Source organism: Oryctolagus cuniculus, chromosome 4 (genome assembly GCF_051225735.1).
Source record: "Oryctolagus cuniculus isolate XC-2025 breed Fujian yellow rabbit chromosome 4, ASM5122573v1, whole genome shotgun sequence".
In the NCBI taxonomy this organism is placed as follows: Eukaryota; Metazoa; Chordata; class Mammalia; order Lagomorpha; family Leporidae; genus Oryctolagus; species Oryctolagus cuniculus.
Window position 1 is genome coordinate 88,450,070 of NC_142870.1, and position 20,427 is coordinate 88,470,496.

A 20,427-nucleotide genomic window follows, 5' to 3' on the forward strand; every position below is an offset into this window, starting at 1 on the left:
TAAGGTATGGGTAAGTAGTTTATATTACTTGTTACATATTATTCATTTTCTACCACTTATTTTAGTAGTTCCTTTAGTCATTATTTTGTTTTCTTATGCTGTTTTACCTTATAATTTAAGAATCTTGAGAGACTCATGTAGACTTTAGGTGATAAAATCAAGATCAATATTTTAGGCCGGCGCCGCGGCTCACTGTGCTAATCCTCTGCCTTGCGGCGCTGGCACACCGGGTTCTAGTCCCGGTCAGGGCACCGGATTCTGTCCCGGTTGCCCCTTTTCCAGGCCAGCTCTCTGCTGTGGCCCAGGAGTGCAGTGGAGGATGGCCCAAGTACTTGGGCCCTGCACCCCATGGGAGACCAGGATAAGTACCTGGCTCCTGCCATCGGATCAGCGCGGTGTGCCGGCCGCAGCCCGCCGGCCATGGCGGCCATTGGAGGGTGAACCAACGGCAAAAGGAAGACCTTTCTCTTTGTTTCTCTCTCTCACTGTCCACTCTGCCTGTCAAAAAAAAAAAAATCAATATTTTAAAATGATCTATTGATATAAAAGGAATTTTATCACTAATTATCCTGTGTACAAAGTATTTGTAACAAAATCCAATGATAGTATTTTTTTAAGATTTATTTATTTATTTGAAAGGCAGAGTTACAGAGAGGCAGAGAGAGAGAGAGAGAGAGAAAGATCTTCCAACCGCTGGTTCATTCCCCAAATAGCAGCGAGGGCCAGAGCTGGGCTGATCCAAAGCCACGAGCCAGGAGCTTCTTCTGGGTCTCCCACACAGGTGCAGGGGCCCAAGGACTTGAACCATCTTCTAATGCTTTCGAAGGCCATAGTGGTGAGTTGGATCGGAAGTGAAGCAGCTGGGACTCAAACCAGCATCCATATTGGACTCTGACACTGCAGGCGGCAGCTTTATCCACTAAGCCACAGCACTGGTCCCTAGATGAGAGTTTTGATGAAAAAATAATGCAAGGAGGTTGATGGTTATGGTTGTTGAGGCTGAATAATTACATTTTACAGGGGTTCATCGAAGTGTTTTCCTGACTGTTGATTGTTATTAATTTTTTATAATAATAGGACACAACAGCCAATAAAGTATTTATATTTTTTGAATTTCTGCATATTTTAGTGAACATTGTTGATCTCAACAGCTATATATTCTTAAAATGTTATATAATTTAGTATCTTAACATCGTATTTTAAAAATAATGAATACTCTCTATTATGTGGTTTTACATGATCTAGCCTCCTTCCTTTCAATCATGACTTCCCATATAAATGTTTAAAGTTCAGGTGAGGACTTTATTTGCATTAAAACTGTTGTAGAAAACATGGGCTGAAGTATATTACTGTACTTTGACAAAATAGAAATATTGAAATTTCTTTTTTATATTCAATATTAAATGTTTATAAATATGTTCATAACAAAGACAAAAATAGTAGAATTTTATTCTTTCTCTTGACTAACCTAGGATTACCAGAAACATCTCAAAATTAATACTATGAAGGCACTAAAGAGGCACAAAAAACTGAGCTAAGACAGCTGATGCAGTTAACAATAGCACCCCCAGGGCAAAGCACTAGGTAAGTCAGCTCTGTAGCAGGTATTTGGAAGAGGGAGAAGGCTGTGATAATTGTAGAAGTTGACTGGAAAATGACAAAATCTTTTGAAACATAAAGTGATCTTGTTTTCCCCTTCTTTCTTTCCTTCTCTTTTCCTTCCTTCCTTCCTTCCTTCCTTCCTTCCTTCCTTCCTTCCTCCCTCCCTCCCTCCCTCCCTCCCTCTCTCCCTCCCTTCCTCCTTCCTTCCTTGCTTCCTGCCTCCCTCTCTTCTTTCCCTCTCTCTCTTTTTTTAAGATTTATTTATTTATTTGAAAGTCAGAGTTACACCGAGAGAGGAGAGGCAGAGAGAGAGAGAGAGAGAGAGAGAAAGAGAGAGATCTTCCATCTGATGGTTCGCTCCCCAATTGGCCACAACAGCCGGAGCTGCACCGACCTGAAGCCAGGAACTTCTTCCAGATGTCCCAAGTGGGTACAGGGGCCCAAGCACTTGGGCCATCTTCCACTGCTTTCCCAGGCCACAGCAGAGAGCTGGATGGAAGTGGAGCAGCCGGGACTCAAACTGGCGCCCATATAGGATGCTTGAGCTTCAGGCCAGGGCGCTAACCCACTGCGCCACAGTGCTGTCCCCTCTCTTTTTCTTTCAGAGAATATATTTCAATTATTTCTCTAAAATTTTATCTATTTTTAACATGTTTAAGTTTTTTAACAATTTCAATATAGCTCATAGATCAAATCTAAAAATAGAATGATATTCTCCCTTTCTTCCTCCATCTTCCCCATCTTTTTAGATAACATGTCTTTAATTACATTATAGTCAAATGGTCTACTAAATAAAGAGTTCTACAGTTAAAAAAGCAAAAAGAGACTAGGCTAGTAGAAATATAGTTGAGGGCTATAAACAATAATCAAATAGAAAATTGGTCATTTTACCCATAAACAGTAAATTCCAAAGTAATCACATATCATTAAAGCTACAGTAGTATAACATTCTCTCTGTGTGTGTGTTTGTGTTTGTGAATGTGTGTGTATGCAAAGCAAGATTTATTTAAGTCAGAAACCTCCTGCCACAGCAACCAGGAGGACTAGGGTGGGGGTAGGGGCAAGAGAGGCAGACCCAAGATATTGTTGTGATGGATTCTTTTAAGCACAATCTAAGGAAATAAAAACAACGGCAGCTGGCAATCAATCAGAGGGTGGGGACAGACCCCCACCTTCAATAGTATAACATGCTTAACCATTAGTTTGACAAAGGTATAAAATAAAGTTTGTCAAACTATATTTGTCCCAATACTGATACACATAGACATTTCTCTTTTAGTATTCAATATTTTATTTTTTTCCCTTTTAAAATTTTTGCTTCCACTTATAAGGGAGAAAATGGGATACTTGCCACTGTGTCTGGCTTATTTCATTCAACATGATGTCCTCCAGTTGCATCCATTTTGCTGTAAATGATAGATATCTGTTGTGTAGCAGGTAAAGTTGCTAGCTGCAGTGCCGGCATCCCATATGGATGCTAGTGCTAGTCCCAGCTGCTCCTATTCCGATCTCTGCTATGGCCTGGGAAAGCAGTGTAAGGTGGCCCAAGTGTATGGGCCCCTGCACAGGCATGGGAGACCTGGAAGAACCTCCTGGCTCCTGCCTTTAGATTGGCACAACTCTGGCCCTTGCTGCCAACTGGGGAGTGAACCAGCGAAGGAAGACCTCTCTCTCTCTTTCTCACTCTCTCTCTCTCCCTCTCTCTATCTCCCTCTCCTTTTCTCTCTCTGTAACTCTGACTTTCAAGTAAATAAATAAATCTTTAAGAAAAGATGATAGAATTTCATTCTTTTGTATGGCTGAATAATATTCCATTGTGTATGTATATGCCATGTTTTCTTTATCCATTCAGTTGGTGATGGAAACCTTGGTTGATTCCATATTTTGGATATTGTGAACAGTATTGCTATAAACATGGTGATGCAGGTATCTCTTTGATAAAAGGTGTTCATGTCTTTTCATTATATACCCAAGGTGAGATTGCTGGATCATATGGAAAGTCTATTTCTAGTTTTTTAAAACAAATCTCCATACTATTTTCCGCAATTACTGCACTAACTTACATTCTCACTAATAGTATGTAAGTGTTCTGCTTTCTCTGCATCCTTGCCAATATTTGTTACTCTCCGTCTTGGATTTTAGCCATTCTGAAAAGGTTTAGGTGGTATTTCATTGTGGTTTTGATTTCTATTTCCCTGATGGTTAGTGATTGAACATTTTTCATATAGTTGTTGATTATTTGTTTTTCTTCTTTGAGAAGAGTCTGTTGAGATTATTTCCTATTTTTTACTTGGATTGATTTTTGTTGTTGCTGTTGAGCTTTCCAAGTTGCTGATATATACTGGATATTAACCCTTAGTCAGATATATAGCCCACAAATATTTTTTCCCATTCTATTGGATGGCTCTTCATCCTATTGTTCAATTACTGGGCTGTGTTGAACCTTCTTAGTTTGATATAGTCCCATTTGTTTAGTTTTGCTTTTGTTGCCTAAGTTTTAAGAGTCTTATCCAAGAAATTTCTACCTACACCAATATCTTGGTGTGTTTCCTTCACATTTCTTCAGCATCTTCATAGTCTCTGGTCTCAAATTTAGGTCTTTGACCCATCTTGAGTTGATTTTTATATGGTGAGAGTTATGAATCTAATTCCATTCTTCTACATATATAAATCATTTTTGCCAGAATCATTAGTTGAAGAGATTATCTTTACTCCAAAGTATGTTCTGATGTTCTGAGCACTTTTGTCAAAAATCAGTTGTCTGGATGTACACGGATTAATTTCTGGGCTCTCTATTATATTCCAATGATCTGTCTTGTTTTTATGCAAGTACCATGATGTTTTAATAACTACAGCTTTGAGTCAGGTATTGTGATGCCTTCAGTTTGTAATTTATCTGTGTGTGTGTGTGTGTGTGTTCCTGAATGATTTCTTATTTTATAATTTTTTTCTGTAAAGGTCTTTCACTTCTTTGGTTAAATTTATTTCTAAATATTTGATTTTTTGGGTCTATTGTGAAGAGATTTCTTTCTTGATTTCTCTTTCTGTGAGTTCATCATTAGCATACAAAAAGATACTGTTTTTTGATTATTTTATAAATAAATATACTGAATTGGTTTATCATTTCTAATAGCTTTATGGTAGAATGTTTAGGGTTTTCCACATGCAACATCATATCATCTGAAAACATGAATAATTTGACTTCCTCTTTTCCAAAATTGATGCCCTTTATTTCTTTGTCCTCCCTAACTACTTTTGCTAAAACTTTTAGTACTATATTGAATAAGAGTGATGAAACTGGACATCCTTGTCTTGTTCCATACCTGAGAAGAAATGCTTTCAGCTTTCCTCTCATTCAATATGATATTGGTTTGTTATATAGAACCTTTATAATTTTGAGTAATGTTTGTGGAGGGTTTTTATCATGAAGGGTTGTTGAATCTTATCAGATATTTTTTTCTGCTTCTATTGAGATGACCACATGGTTTTTGTTCTTCACTCTATTAATATGATTTATGACGTTTATTGATTTTTTGAATGTTGAACAACAATTACATTACTGGAATAAATCCCACTCGATCATGATATATATACTCTTTTTGATGCGGTTTTAGATTAAATTTCCTAATATTTCGTTGAGGAACTTTGTACCTATGTTCATCAAAAATACACAGATCTGTATTTTCTTTTTGTATTATGTCTTTGTTCTGTTTTTGTCTCACAGTGACATTGGTTCGTAAATATAGTTTGGCAAGATTCCATTCTGTTCAATATTTTGGAATATATTGGAAAGTATTGGAGTTAGTTCCTCTTTAAGTAGTTTGTATAGGGCCAGCGCCGTCGCTCACTTGGTTAATCCTCTGCCTGAGGAGCCAGCATCCCATATGAGCACCGGGTTCTAGTCCTGGTTGCTCCTCTTCCAGTCCAGCTCTCTGCTGTGGCCCCAGAGGGCAGTGGAGGATGGCCCAAGTGCTTAGGACCCTGTACCCACATGGAAGACCAAGAAGAAGCACCTGGCTACTGGTTTTGGATTGGTGCAGCTCCGGCTAGTGGCCATTTGGGGGATGAACCAATGGAAGGAAGACCTTTTCCTCCATCTCTCTTTGTGTCTATAACTCAACCTGTCAAATTAAAAAAAAAAAAAAAAAAAAAAAAAAAAGTTTTGTAGAATTCAATATCAAGCGATCAGAACCTGGAATTTTCTGTGAAGGAGGATTTTGATTATTTCTTAAATCTCACTGCTTATTACAGATTTGTTTAGATTATCTTTATCATACTGATTTATTCTTGGTAGGTCCTATGTGCACAGGAATTTACCCATTTCTTCTGGATTTTCCACTATATTAACTTGAACATTTTTGTAATTTTTTTGCTTTGTTTTAACATTTATTTATTTATTTGGGAGGCATACTTACAGACAGAGAGATGGAGAGACAAAGAGAGATCTTCATATGCTGGTTCACTCCCCAAATGGCCACAAAGGCCAGAGCTAGGCCCATCTGAAGCCAGAAGCCAGGAACTTCATCTGGGTTTCTCACACTGTTGCTGGGGTCCAAGCACTTGGGCCATCTTATAATGCTTTTTCAGGCCATTAGCTAAGAGCTGGTTTGGATGAGGGGCAGCCAGGACATGAACTGACACCCATATGGGATGTTGGCTCCACAGATGGAGGCTTAGCCGACTATTCCACAGTGCCGGATGCTATTGTGGATTTTTATGATCCTTTGTATTTCAGTGATGTTGGTTGTAATGTCTCCTTTTTTACTTCTAATTTTATTTGAGTTATTTTCTCTGTTACTCTGGTTAAAGGTTTATCTATTTTGTTTATCTTATCAAAAATCTTTTGTTTTTTTTGTTTCAATTTCATTTATTTCTGCTCTGATCCTTATTATTTCTTACAGTCTTATAACTTAAGGTTTGTGTTGTGACATTTCCCTTTATTAATGTAAGCACTTAATGTTATAAAATTCCCTTTTAACACTGCTTCTGCTGTATCCAACAGGATTTGATATGTTATGATTTCATTTTAATTTATTTCAAGAAAGTTTTTGATTTCCTTTTTAAATTCATTAATGACCAATTGATTATTCAGCAGCATGCTGCTTAATTTCAAATATTTTTGAGTGTCTTATTGTTCTTCTAGTTGATTGGTAGTTTAATTTCTTTGTGGTCTGAGATGCTATAATGTTTTATTTCAATTTATTTTTAAATTTACTGAGACTTGATTTGTAGCCTAATAAATGGACTAAGAAAATATTTATGTATTGATAAGAAGGATATCTATTCTATAGCTTTCAGCTAAAATGTCCTGTAGATGTCTGTTAGGTCCGTTTGCTCAATAGTATGCTTCAACTCTGATGCATATTGACTTTCTGTGTTGATTATCTGTCTATTGTTGAGAGTGGGATACTGAAGTCACCCATTATTATTGTATGGGAGTGTATCTCTCCATTTTGGTCTAATAGTATTTGCTTTATATAACTAGGTGGTCTAGTGTTGAGTGCATACATATTTATGTTATGTCTTCTTGCTGAATCAAACCTTTAATCAAAATATAATATCTCTCTTTGACTCTTTTTGCAGTTTTTAATTAAAGTCTATTTAATCTGATATCAGGTTAGCTACTCCTGGTTGTTTGTGGTTTCCACTTGCTGTGTATATCTTTTTCCAGACTTTCACTTTCAGTCTATATGGTTTGTGATGTGAGTTTCTCATAGACATCATATAGATCTTGTTTTGTTGTTGTTGTTGTTGTTTTATTATCCATTCAGCCAACCTAAGTCTTTTGGCTGGGGAATTTAATTAATCTAATTTCAAGCTTAGTATTGATAGATAAAAACTAACACTTGTCATTTTCTTGATTGGGTACTGATTATAGCTGCTCTGTTGGTGAATTTGGTAGAGTCATGTGTTTTCATGATGTTTGCTTCTAACACAGAACTCCCTTCAGAATTTCTTGTAAGGCTGGTAAGGTAGTGGTGAATTCTCTGTTTTTGTTTATCTGGAAAACACTTTATTTCTTCTTCAGTTTTGAAGGATAGCTTTAATGGATATAACATGCTTGGTTGTAAGATATATTACTGTTTTTGGTTTTTTGCTTTTTTTTTCTTTTAAGACCTTGAATGCATCATCCCTTTCTCTTCTGGCCTGTAAAGTTTTTACTAAGAAGACTTCTGTTCATTTAGTTGTTCCTTTATAGGTAACTTGACACTTTTCTCTTACTGTCTTTACAATTCTCTCCTTGTCATTAGCTTTTCACAAATTCGACTACAATATGCCTTAGAGAAGATCTTTTTTGATTGAGTCTGCTTGGTGTCCTTTGAGCTTATTGTACCTGCATGCCCATGCCTGTTTCAAGACCTGGGAAATTGTCAACTATTATTTCATTTAGCAGGTTCTCAATGTCTTTTTACATTTTTCTCCTTAGGAATACAACATAATTTTGAAGACACACATACACTCATATACACACACATAATCCAACAACTATCATGCAACATATATTATAAGTAAAGCCATGTATATTATATAACAGACTTTTTTTTTTAATATTTATCTATTTGAAACCCATAGAGACAGATATGGGAAGAAAGAGAAAGACACACACACACACACACACACACACACAAAGAAAAAGATAAATGTATCATCTATGGGTTCATTCTCCAAATGCCAAAAGCAGCAAGGGCTAGACAGGCAGAAGTCAGGAGCTAGGAATTCCGTATAGGTCTTCCACATCGGTGGCAGAAAATCAAGTACTTGAGCCATATCCTCTCCCTCTCATGCATATTAGCATGAAGCTGGATCAGAAGCATAGAGCAGCGAGAACTTGAACCATCCACTTGGATACAGAATGTAGGCTTTCTAAGGGATGGCTTAACCCAGTGCTCCTTCAACACCCATCCCACTATTGAGATTTTGGTATTGTTTTCACCAAAGGAAGTTAGTGGTAAAATAAAATTTTACATACATATAGCCTTAATGAGCAACAAGATTAAATTAAAAATAAACTAAAATGTAAGAAAACAAATTAAAATCAATTTTATTGATCATAGTTCCATATTCAAAAGTATTCTAGCTGATAGATTATATTGCTTATACTTTTTAGCATTCCAGAACATTTATTCACTTTTCTTCCTTCAGTGGAATCTAAATCTAAAGAAATTAGAGATTTAATGAAGGCAAGATAGCTATTAGAATTAATTTAATTATGTATAGCATTTCCAAACTATCTCCTTATAAACCCTGATTTGACTAAATTTTAATTTATTTTTCTAGTTGGCAAAAAATTAAATAATACACTTTCTGATTGTTTATTCTAATGCTAGTTTGCTTGCAATAACTTTAACTATAAAAGACAGTAAAAGGTTATTTCAGGTTCCAGTGATGGAAATGAGGTGAAAGGCTGATGCAGTTCTGTGTACCAAGACTTGTCAATATTATGATCATATATTGATCAGTTTCTAACAGAGGGTAAATGTTAATATTTTGGTGAGTTAGAGTAAAGAATGCTTGATCACCTCTGCCTTTGAGTTCCGAAAAATCCAGTATCTATTACTGGCATTTTTTAATTAATGGATGGTGTTTCATTGATGTGTTTTTGTATAGTTAACAATATGTTTCTAAAATTCAGATGTTTTAGAAGGAAATAAGGCAAAAGAAAGACTTGTCCCAAATCACAATTAGCCCAAACCAGAACATTTATATTCTGTGATATTTTTAGTTTCTCAGAGCATATAAGGAGCAGAGGTGTTTGAATACACTTGCCAAAATACATCAACATACTTTATGTCTCTTCTAGTTTTCAAAACATTTTGAGACCTATTTTAATAATGGATATATTCAGTTAATATTAGAAATACAGATATGAACAAGGTCTTTAATCGCTTGACTTTCTCACTGAATCAAAGGGAAGTGGCTCACAATGCAGGAGTGGTAGCACATGCAGTAATCCATGCCCGTAACACAAATTGTTGCTGAAAGGCAGATGGAGGTGCCAGTTGTGTTGGGCGCAGGTGATTAATGCCCGGCCTGTTCACCACCAGGTTGTTTTTCTCTCCACCAGTGAACTGTCCATTAACTTCCCTCAGAGCCAACAGCAAAACGAGAGGAATTTATGAAGTCGCTAGCCCATATGGCTGGTAGTGAGTTAATCTGTGTCTGAGCAGCAGGTAGCATGAGCCAGTCTGTCTGTTGGGGCTGTTAGTAACCCAGGGGCAGATCAGAGAACAGCAGGGAAGGGGATCAGCTCAGGCTGCAAATACAGTCAGGAATGTGGCAGGAAATTATTTCTGAAATACACTTAGCAGCATAAGGACAGCAGCCATCAGATTCTATATGATAATCTCTTTGCATTTCATAGATTTTGGTAATTATATAGAGCTATACATGTAGGTGTGAATTTAAGATAGAGTTATAGATATATAGTTAGGATGTTTTCCTTTATATCGAGTTTTGCATTGAAATAATTACTCAAGTGTCCTTAAAAATAACGAGCAATGAAACTTTAAATTTATAAAAAAAGAGAAATTGGTGGATATGGATATATTCAAAAATAGACCGCGAAGATGAGTGATCTTCTCCCACAACGTTATGCTCTGAAATATTTACTTACTGACTGCACAAATCAATAGTGTTCCCATTCATAAATGGCCAGTAAATGGTTGTCCATCTCACAATCATATTGTAAATGTTTATGAAATTGGAGATTTCAGAGGCCAATTCAAGTTTTCTACTTTCTGTTCCAAATTGCAACAAATCTCTTGTAGTTAAAAAAAAGAAAGTCATTATGAGTAATATGGAATTTTATCCAGAGTTTTAAGCAATGGGAAATGGAAGAGAGATACACTAGGTGGGTGATGTATGGAGCAACAGTCATAAAGGATAAAAAGTCCAGGATGGACCAAGCAGTATAGTACAGAATGCATGTTTAGTTTTATTTATGTCACATCTGAAATGTGTATGCAACAAGGTAATTTAGAAGAAGCTCGATTATTCTTGGTAGTAAGGGTAATGAGCAACAACAGAAATCAGAAGATGCAGCTACCACCAAGACTTTCAGGCACTGTTGCTGCGCATTGCTAGTGTTTAGTGATAACTTGCATTGTCTCAGTTTCTTAGATAATTATTTATGCCTTTCTATGTGAAACAGCTCATATGTTATTTACATGACAGGAACTTACATTTAATTTTCAAATGCACTATTTTCTATGCAACTTGATTATATAAAAACAAGTCACTAACATGTCATAAATAAATATATTTATAATGATTTACAGGTTACACAGCAATTTTACATTCATTACTCAATTTCATTCTTATAGTAATCATTTTCCTTAATCATGATGACTCAAGGATCTTATCTTACTATAAAATAGCAGAAATTCTGTTATTAAAAACATTAAGACTGGAGCCAACTCTGTGGCTTAGCAGGTAAAGCTGCTGCCTGCATGCCAGAATCTCATATGATGCTTGTTTGAGTCCCAGCTGCTCCACTTCCTATCCAGCTCCTTGTTAATGGCCTGGGAAAGCAGCAGAGGATAGCCTAAGTGCTTGGGCCTCAGCATCCACAAGAGAGACCTGGGAGAAACTCCTGATTCCTGGCTTCAGATCAGCCCAGCCCCAGCTGTTGCAGCCATTTGGGGAGTGAACCAACAACAGATGGAAGATCTCTCTCGCTCGCTCACTCGCTCTCTCTTTCTAATTCTGACAAATAAATAAATAAATAAATCTTTAGAAAAGACAGTAAAACATAGATATACCATGCAGATGATCATTCACATAATATTTGAAAAATATCAGTGGTCACTGATTTTTAAAGTACACTTTAAATTTATCGTTAAATAATATATATACATGATGAATAGTAACAGTTTGCTGCTTTTCTCCATTTGCTTTTTTAAAATATTCATTTATTTAGTAGAAAGGCAGAGATAGAAAGAGAGAGAAAGAGAGGGAGAGGGGAAGGGAGAGGGAGAGATTTCACCCACTGGTTCACTCTCCAAATGACTACAGGACTGGACCAGGCTGAAGCTAAGAGCTAGGAGCTTCTTCTCAGTCTCCTACATGAGTCCAGGAACCCAAGGACTTGGCTCATCCTCTGCTGCTTTCCCAGGCACATTGGTAGGGAGCTGGATCAAAAGTGGAGCGGTCAGGATTTGAACTGCCGCTCACATGGGATGCCAGTGCTGCAAGCAGTGTATTAACTCTGTGGAGCAGCCCTGGCTCCTTGCTCCCATTTTTAATTCCCCAAAACAATAACCTCTCACTCATTTTGTTGTTTATTTCAGTAGCTACCTGAATATTGCTAAACGATGTGCTTGCATAAGGAGTCCTTGATTTATGGAAATGTAATCATGGTATATTATCATCCAACTGTGGCAAAAAAAAAGATTTAACATATTTACACTACTGCCAAATTTCCTCTGCCCACTCATTTTGAATATGGCTGCATCACTACTTTATTTTTTTTAACTTTTATTTAATGAATATAAATTTCCAAAGTACAGCTTATGGATTACAATGGCTTCCCCCCCATAACGTCCCTCCCACCCACAACCCTCCCCTTTCCCACTCCTTTAAATTTTTTTATTTGGCTAATTTTGTCATTATGAGCTGTTATAGACACAGAATATAAATTAAGATAACATGCACATATGTAGGGACCAGCGCTGTACTTCAGTGGTGGCATCTCATATGGACGCCGGTTCGAGTCCTGGCTGCTCCACTTCTAATCCAGTTCCCTGCTAATACCATATGGGATGCTGACACTGCAGACTGGAGCTTTAACCCACTGTGTCACAGCGCCAGGACCCAGCATTCTTAAGATATTAGAATCATTGATTAAATATGGAAATGTACTACTATTACTACTACTAATATAATAATAGATAATAAATTCCTAGTGCATTTCTTCCTTACTTTGTCAATAAGGTCATTCTGTCCATTCTCATTCCTTGAAATGAGTCTACAACTACCACTTTACTTGTGGTGGTCGCTCTTCTCAAGGTTCTATCCCTGAACCCCTATCTTTTCTGATTTGTTAACACTTATCCTCTGGTCTATAATATTAAGTATGTTTTCTTGGCTATGTCTGTAGGCTAATTGTTAAAGTGGCATACCAATAATCAAGCTTCTTATAATATCTTGTCCATATAAATACACATCATAGAGATTCACTGACAACATTCATTATTTTCTGCCAGTTTTAATTCTATTTTATTTGTTTATTTGCATTGTTTCAAGAATATATCCTTAGCACCATTCAGAGTTGACACTCAAATATGTTTCCTATCAGCTGCCTATGAATACTGAAATTCTATCAGATTCTGCATTAAAATTTCACCCCTGTCTTTCTGGCATTGTCTTCTCTGTGCAAGTTATCTTCTGCTTCTAGTTTCCCATACATCCATAACTATTCCTCCATCTGCTTTCTATCCTTGAGAAATTGGTTAGACTATATAATTTGCTAGTGATATTACCTTTTACATACAGATTGGGACACACACATATAGGCATCAAAAAGTTCTTGGAAGATGGAATAAAAAGGTTATTTTGGTATAGACATTTTTTGAAATCTATGCATGGTATTTTCATAACATACATTTTCCACTAATATTTTGGATATCACTCATGTGTGTCTGTGTTAGTACGGTCTTAGGAAGGTATATAAATACATTGATGTTGTTAACATTCTTTCAGAGGAATTTCAAAAGGAAAAATTTCCAAGCAATAACCACAAAGTATCTTATCAACCAATAACAAGAACTTGAGATTCAGGACCCAGATAATAGTTTTGTTTTTAAAGTGATGGTTAACTTAATAAGAAGCAAAAAGAATATAATAAAAATTCAGATGAACTTTGAAAAATAGAAGTAAATGAAAACAATCTCCAATATTCTCATAAAGACATATATAATTGCAACTAATTCTAGGTTCTAAGGACTGTAATTATCTCATTTTGACACAACAGATAAAAAGCAAAAAATGAGTAAGAAAAATATAGTTATAAAATAATATTTGTTTCACTATAGTGAAATATATTTAATATAGAAATATATATGTAATATATATAAATGCTTACTATGTTTTTGTATCAATATTATACTTTATACCTTAAATATATACCATAAATGTATTTTCAAATAATATATGTTTTTAAATAAAAAAAACTAAAAAAAAAATAACTCTTTAAGAACTGATTGTCATTATAATTTTCCACTGAAAATTTTAAGTGAATTCATAGTTTCTGAGTTCCCAGCTACATGTCTAACTTCATTTAAATGGGCAATTACTGTATGTTGACATCTCACTTCTCCCCATCTTTACCATTTCAGTGCATACTTGTTCCACTTCCAGTTGCCAGAACACAGGTTTCTTTGTATGTCAGTGAGCCTCTTCGGATGGCTAGAGCCTTTGCTTTAACTGTATGACCATTCATAAGTTGAAGTCTTAACTTTAATGTGACTGTGACATTACAAATATTTAGAGTAGTTGTCTTTGGGCCTTTGAAGATGTTAAATGAGATTAAAGAGTGGGGTTGATTGCAATGGTCTTTTTAATTGAAAAAGTTACTATCTAGATGAATAACATGCCTGCCACATTCATTGTTTTATCTTCACAGATGCAGGTGGATTTAAGAGCAAAGAAATATGCAATTTGATTAATGTCAGAGATACTAAGAATTTTGGGGCCTTTACACAGGTAGATCTTAACCTAAGTTTATATAAATAAATTGCTTGGAAAAAATAATTCAGAAGAATAGGTAGATTGAGTGTTACTATTTAACCCCCTTCAAGATATCAACCAACTTATCCCTTTATTGTCAAGGAAGGGCCCAAGAACTTGCAATAACCAATACATTATGCAAACTTTTCTAACAAAAATGCCTATTTATTTCTTGTTCTCTGAACACCCTTGAATCTTTATCTTCTTACTCTTCCTAAAGAAGATGCATCCTCTCTCCTTATTTTATTCTCTGTTGCTTTTTCCACTACATTTTTCTTTATCTATTATACTTCAGCCTTAATACTCGCATTTTCATATTTGCAGGAAATTTTTTCTATGAGATTCACCTTGATTTCTTCTTTATTTATATTAAAATTGTCCAAGTACCTCCTAACTACACTGGTTACAAGGTAATAAAATGCCTACTATGCAAAAGCTGCAAATAGAAGGTGGGCCATTTGCTAGTTTTTGACAGCAAGACTCTTGCCTGTGTTCAAGGTTGAGTAATAATCTATTGTTATAGAATTTACTAATTCCATTAAAGCCTTTAATATAAGCTCATATTAATTGTATGTTTAAGCTTCATTCCTCAGCTTAGCAATGCTGAAATTTCCTAATTGGAATTTGGACTGTAATTATAATTTACTTAGCTGGAATTTACAAAGTATGTAACCTCTTACTGCTCTTAAAACTTGAATCTCAAGTCAAAACTTTTAAAAGAGAGTCAAGAGGGGGTCTGATCCACACGTGGAAAGCTTTGTTACAATATAGGCACACCGCCCCTGAGTGTATAGATACTTATATTCTTGTGGTGCTGTCTGTGTGGGTAAGTGGTACTTTTCAACTCTTTTTAGATGAAAAAAAAATGTATATGAATTCCAGAACTAAAGTTTGTGAAAATACTTAAAAATATTCAAACTATAAACTGTTCTGGAGAGTACTCCTCTTGCTCATTTTACACTTGTTCACAACCATCTTTGGTATAAATGGTTCTTGGATGGGGAATATATAGCGTCAGGGCACAGACTTTTGATTGAGCTCAGACTTTTGCTTCATCATGTAACTTGTCAAAGAGCCAAAATCAATAGAACAAACTGTATCTAAAGAATGTAAATACTGTTGAAAGAACAGCCATGACATGATAGCAAACATTCAGTGTTACAAATTTGAGCCCTATAATAATGTCTTCTGACTTCTCCCAAATCTTATTACCTAAATCATGAGCTGTTTAAGAGAGTGGTAGATTTGTCATAAACGAAGATCATAATTTTAAGTGTAAACATTTCTAATAGTAGCTTACATGATATCCTAGGATGTTAAATGGTAAAGTGAATGTGCAAAATATCAGATACTCTGAGTTATGCATACAATGACAAATAGTATTTTTGATTAGAGTTGAAACATTGTTATATTCCTATTCCCCCGTCCCTCTCTCAAATTATGGGAAAGAGATGGGAAGGAGAAGAAAAGACTGCATGCTGCATTTAATATACTGACATTTCAAACTGGATAGACTTGGCTTCTCTTGTTGTCATTGATAGTAATGACTGTAGGCTATGCAGTACAAAGACCAAGTATTAGACAAGTAAATCACATTATATCATATAATTCTTATGTTCTATAGTAGTAGGTAAAGAATCTAAGGTATAGAGGGACTAAATAACTTCTCTAATGGTTATTTACTACCTAATGGTGTCTTTGGATTTGAAAGCAGAGTTTTGAAATGTTAAAAAAAAAAAACTGAATAGTGCTTTCAAGTTTGTAATAAAATTATCATTTCACAAATTTATTGTAAGTATTGAATGAATTAATGTGTTTGAATGAGCTTTGTAAATTGAAAAGCCACATTAGTACCCTATGAAATGAAACCATACTAGTGTCCTGCTTAAAGATTAAACATGTAGACTAAGAAAAAATATGCATATGAATACATAGTAAGGAACATAAAAGAGGAACAAACAATATGCCATTGTGTCCCAATGAGGAACAAGCCATCTCCAGACAGGATAAAAGGAGTTTCTCAGGATGCTACTGTTCAAGAAAAATATGGGTATTTGAAAATGCAGGTGAGTAAGAAAAGGGGAAACTGCAAAAAAAAAAGGGGGGGATGTCAAATGAAAATTTCTGTTTAATATAGTTTGAATGGTGTTTAATATTATGAGAAACATAATGAAATATAATATATTGTCTTTGTTTTCAAAATTGGGGTTCATTCTTTAAAGAAACAACTAATCATGAAAAAAATTGGAGAAAAAAAAAACAAGTTAACATAGTGACCCCCAATTAAAGTTTCTGAATGCAATTTATTTTCCTTAGATTAATTCCATATCCTGGCTATTATGAATAATGCTGCAATGAACAATGCAGTGGAGATACCTCTTAGAGATATTGACCTCCCACAGTTCAAAGACTAGAGCATGGGTTTTGTAGTAATAAACATTTTAAATGCAATTTTCAACAAGGCAAAAGTCATAATTACAGGGCCATAAGCCAAGATTTTCAGTCATGCAAAGAATCAAGAAACATGACTCAGAAAGAAGAGAAAATCAATAAAATAAAACAGACTCAGATATAACAGACATGAAAGAATAAGTAGATAAGGACATAGCCTGAGTGTATTCTATATGCTCAACAATCCAGAGGAAAATACCAAAAATATGGACAATATACAAAAAGATAAAAATCAAATTCTAAACATGAAAACTATAATATATGAGAAAAATATTGTGAATTAGATAAGTGACAGACACTTCAGAAGAATTTATTAATGATTTTCAAGACAAAGCAACTGACTGTCCAAATGAGACAAAAAGAGAAATTTTTTTTAGAAATAGAGAATTGATTACCTATGGGACAACTTCAGGCTTCCTAACAAATATAATTGGAGTCTCTGAAAGGGGGCAGAAAAAAGTACTTGCAAACCTAATAGAAGATAATTTCCAAATGATATGGAAGCTATAAAGTCACAGAACCCAAAGGGTTCCAATAATCCTTATCAGCAAAACTATGGAAACTACTCCACCACTCATTATTATCAACTTACTAAAACCTGTGATAAGCTTTTAAAAGTAGCCAAATGGGGCTTGGAAAAGCGCATTACACACACAGGAAGAAAGATGAGATGATCAACAAATATAATGCTGCAAAGAAGAGCAAAATCTCCAAATCAATGAAAGAAGAAGACTATAAATCTACAATGCTCTAAAAGAATTTTTGAAAAGTTAAAGTAGAAGAAAGATCATTTTAGACATAAAAAATATTGAAAGAGTATATCACCAGGAGGCATGCATTAAAATAAATGTAAGGGGAGTATTTCAGGCAAAAAAATAAAATTACACCAGCTGAGAATCATGATCTGTTTGGAGACTTATCATCACTCAAAGCTGTAAATACTTCACTAAATTTACTATTCCTTAAGAATAATTGGAAAATTGGTCTTAAAACTAACACAAAAACTGGGGCTGGCCTATGACTTAGGCTAAGTTTCCACCTGTGGTGCTGGCATTCCATACTGGTGCTGGTTCATGTCCCAGCAGCTCCTCTTCCAATCCAGGTCCCTTCTAATGCTCTGGAAAGCAGTGGAAGATGGCCCAAGTGGTTGGGCCCCTGTGCCTATGTGGGAGACCCAGAAGAAACTCCTGGCTTCAGATCAGAACATCTCAGGCCGTTACAGAAATTTGGGGAATGAAGCAGAAGATGGAAGACCTTTATCTCTCTCCCCTCCCTCTGTCTGTAATGCTGCCTCTCAAATAAATAAATTTTTTTTTATCCAAAGCACAAAAACTATAAAAGGGAATAAGGAACCATATTATTATAAGGTTATTATATTATATATGAAGTAGTATACTATCGTCTAAAAGCAAATTGTGATAAGTTAATGTTGTTTAACTCCTGAAAGAACAATTAAATAATACCACAAAATGGTAAAACAATAGTGCAATAAAAATTGAAAATTGAATAAAAAATAAGCAGCTAAATTAAAGGAAGACAAAAATGCAAAAAAATGGAGAAAAGGGGAACAAATGGGACAAACGGAAAGCATATACAAGCACAGCAGATTTAAGCCCTACCATATTAATAATTGAATATACTAAACACCACAATTAAAAGGACTATACCACAATATTGGATAAAACAGTAAAGGCAAACCATATAATGCCTATAGTAACCCCTTCTAAACGCAGAGCCGAGGTATCACCCTTGGCTTTTCCATTACCACTGCTAAGGACTGAGAGCAGGGCTGAGAGAGAGAGTTAAAATCTTGCCCACCTCATTCTTGACTAAGGGATGTTCCCTGTCCATGCTGTTGACAGAGAGTAGCAGTACTAAATGGGAGTGGTAAACTCATCTCTCAACTCTCCTGTAACCAGTTGCTGTGCATCTGTACCAATGCTGGGATGGGAAGAGGGTGGTTGTGCTACCTACAGCTCTCATTTTTCACCCCAGGTAACAGTTCTGTACCCACCTTACTCTTGGAAGGTAGAGTAGATGCTACAAATGCTCCACTTCCACTGGTGCTCCTATTCCAGGAGAACTCCTCCAATAAAGCAGCATGCTAAGTGGTACGAGAAGAAATCTCTGCCTGATCTAGGCACCATCATGCCCAGTTACTGAAGAGACCTCACAGTGGACACCATACACTCACTTCTGTGCCTACCATGCCAGTCTGAGCCACTAGAATGTCTCCACTACTCATGACCCCCAGATACATTGGGTGACTACAGGCATTGACTACAGCCAAATAAATGAAACAGGGACTGCTTTATGGCATCTAACTGGAATTGAAGTGAACCTTATAAATGTAAAGTAAACTGAAAATTGATCTTAGTAAAAATTAACAATGGGAATAGGAGAGGCAGGAGGATGAAGCGTTGGAGTGTTGGGGACAGTATGGAGAGTAGGGTGGGAAATATCATTATGTTCCTAAATCTGTATATATTAAATACACAAAACTTATATACCTTAAATAAAATTTTTAAAAATTGCCTCCCAAACTAACATTCCAACTTATGTCTCTAAATAAAGTAGATTACCATGGAGGTTGACCTATAAAACCATCAAGATACATCCTCCACTAGATGCACAAATCTCAATATAGGGGTACAATAATATGAAAAAAAAAAAACAAGGTAGCATGATGCTCCTAAAGAAAACAGTAACTTCTGAGAATGGGTCTGAAGAAAATGAGATTGATTAAATGCTTGAAAAAGAGTTCAAAATTCTTAAGATTGTTTGACTATTTGTGATCTTTTGTGGTTCAATATGAATATTAGCATTGTTTTTTGTCTAATTCAGTGAAGATTTTCATAAGCATTTTGATGGGGATTATGTTGAACCTGTAAATCACTGGGGTAGCACAGATGTTTTTATAATTTTAATTCTTCTAGTCCGTGAACATACGTATCTTTTCTTTTTTTAAGTCTTCTTCAGTTTCTTTCATGAATGTTTTGTAATTTTCACTGTAGAATTCTTTACATCCTTGGTTAAATTTACTCTAAGGTATTTAATTTTTGTAGTTACCCTGTTATTATGAATTGGATTGCTTTTATAAATTATTTCACAGCAAGATCATTGTTGGTGTATAAAAGTGTCACTGATTTTATGTTTACTTGTATCTTGCAAATATTCTTCATTCATTAATCAATTCTAACAGTCCCTTGGTGGGAAACTTAAAAATTCCTCAAAACCAGTGAAAATTAAAACACAGGATACCAAAATATATGATATAGCAAGTGCAGTATTAAGAAAGAAGCTTATAGTAATCAGTGTCTACACTAAAAAAAAAAAAAAAAAGAAAATTTTCTTATTTATGTGATCTCTTTGACACTTAATCCTATCTATATGAGAAATCACATACTCAATATGAGCAATTTAATGCATAAGGTGGCATTAGTACCATCCAGCTTAATGAGATTTGACCAAGTGTCTAGTAATGACAATAGATAGAATTAAAAAGGAGAAAATGTTCCAACATTTCCACACAGTAGACTCATAAAATGACAAATGTCCTAAATAGCAATCTGGCCTCAGAATCAGCCCTTAAGGCATTCAGATATGACTCAAAAGCCCATGATAGTATTTCAGGCATGGAAAGCCAAG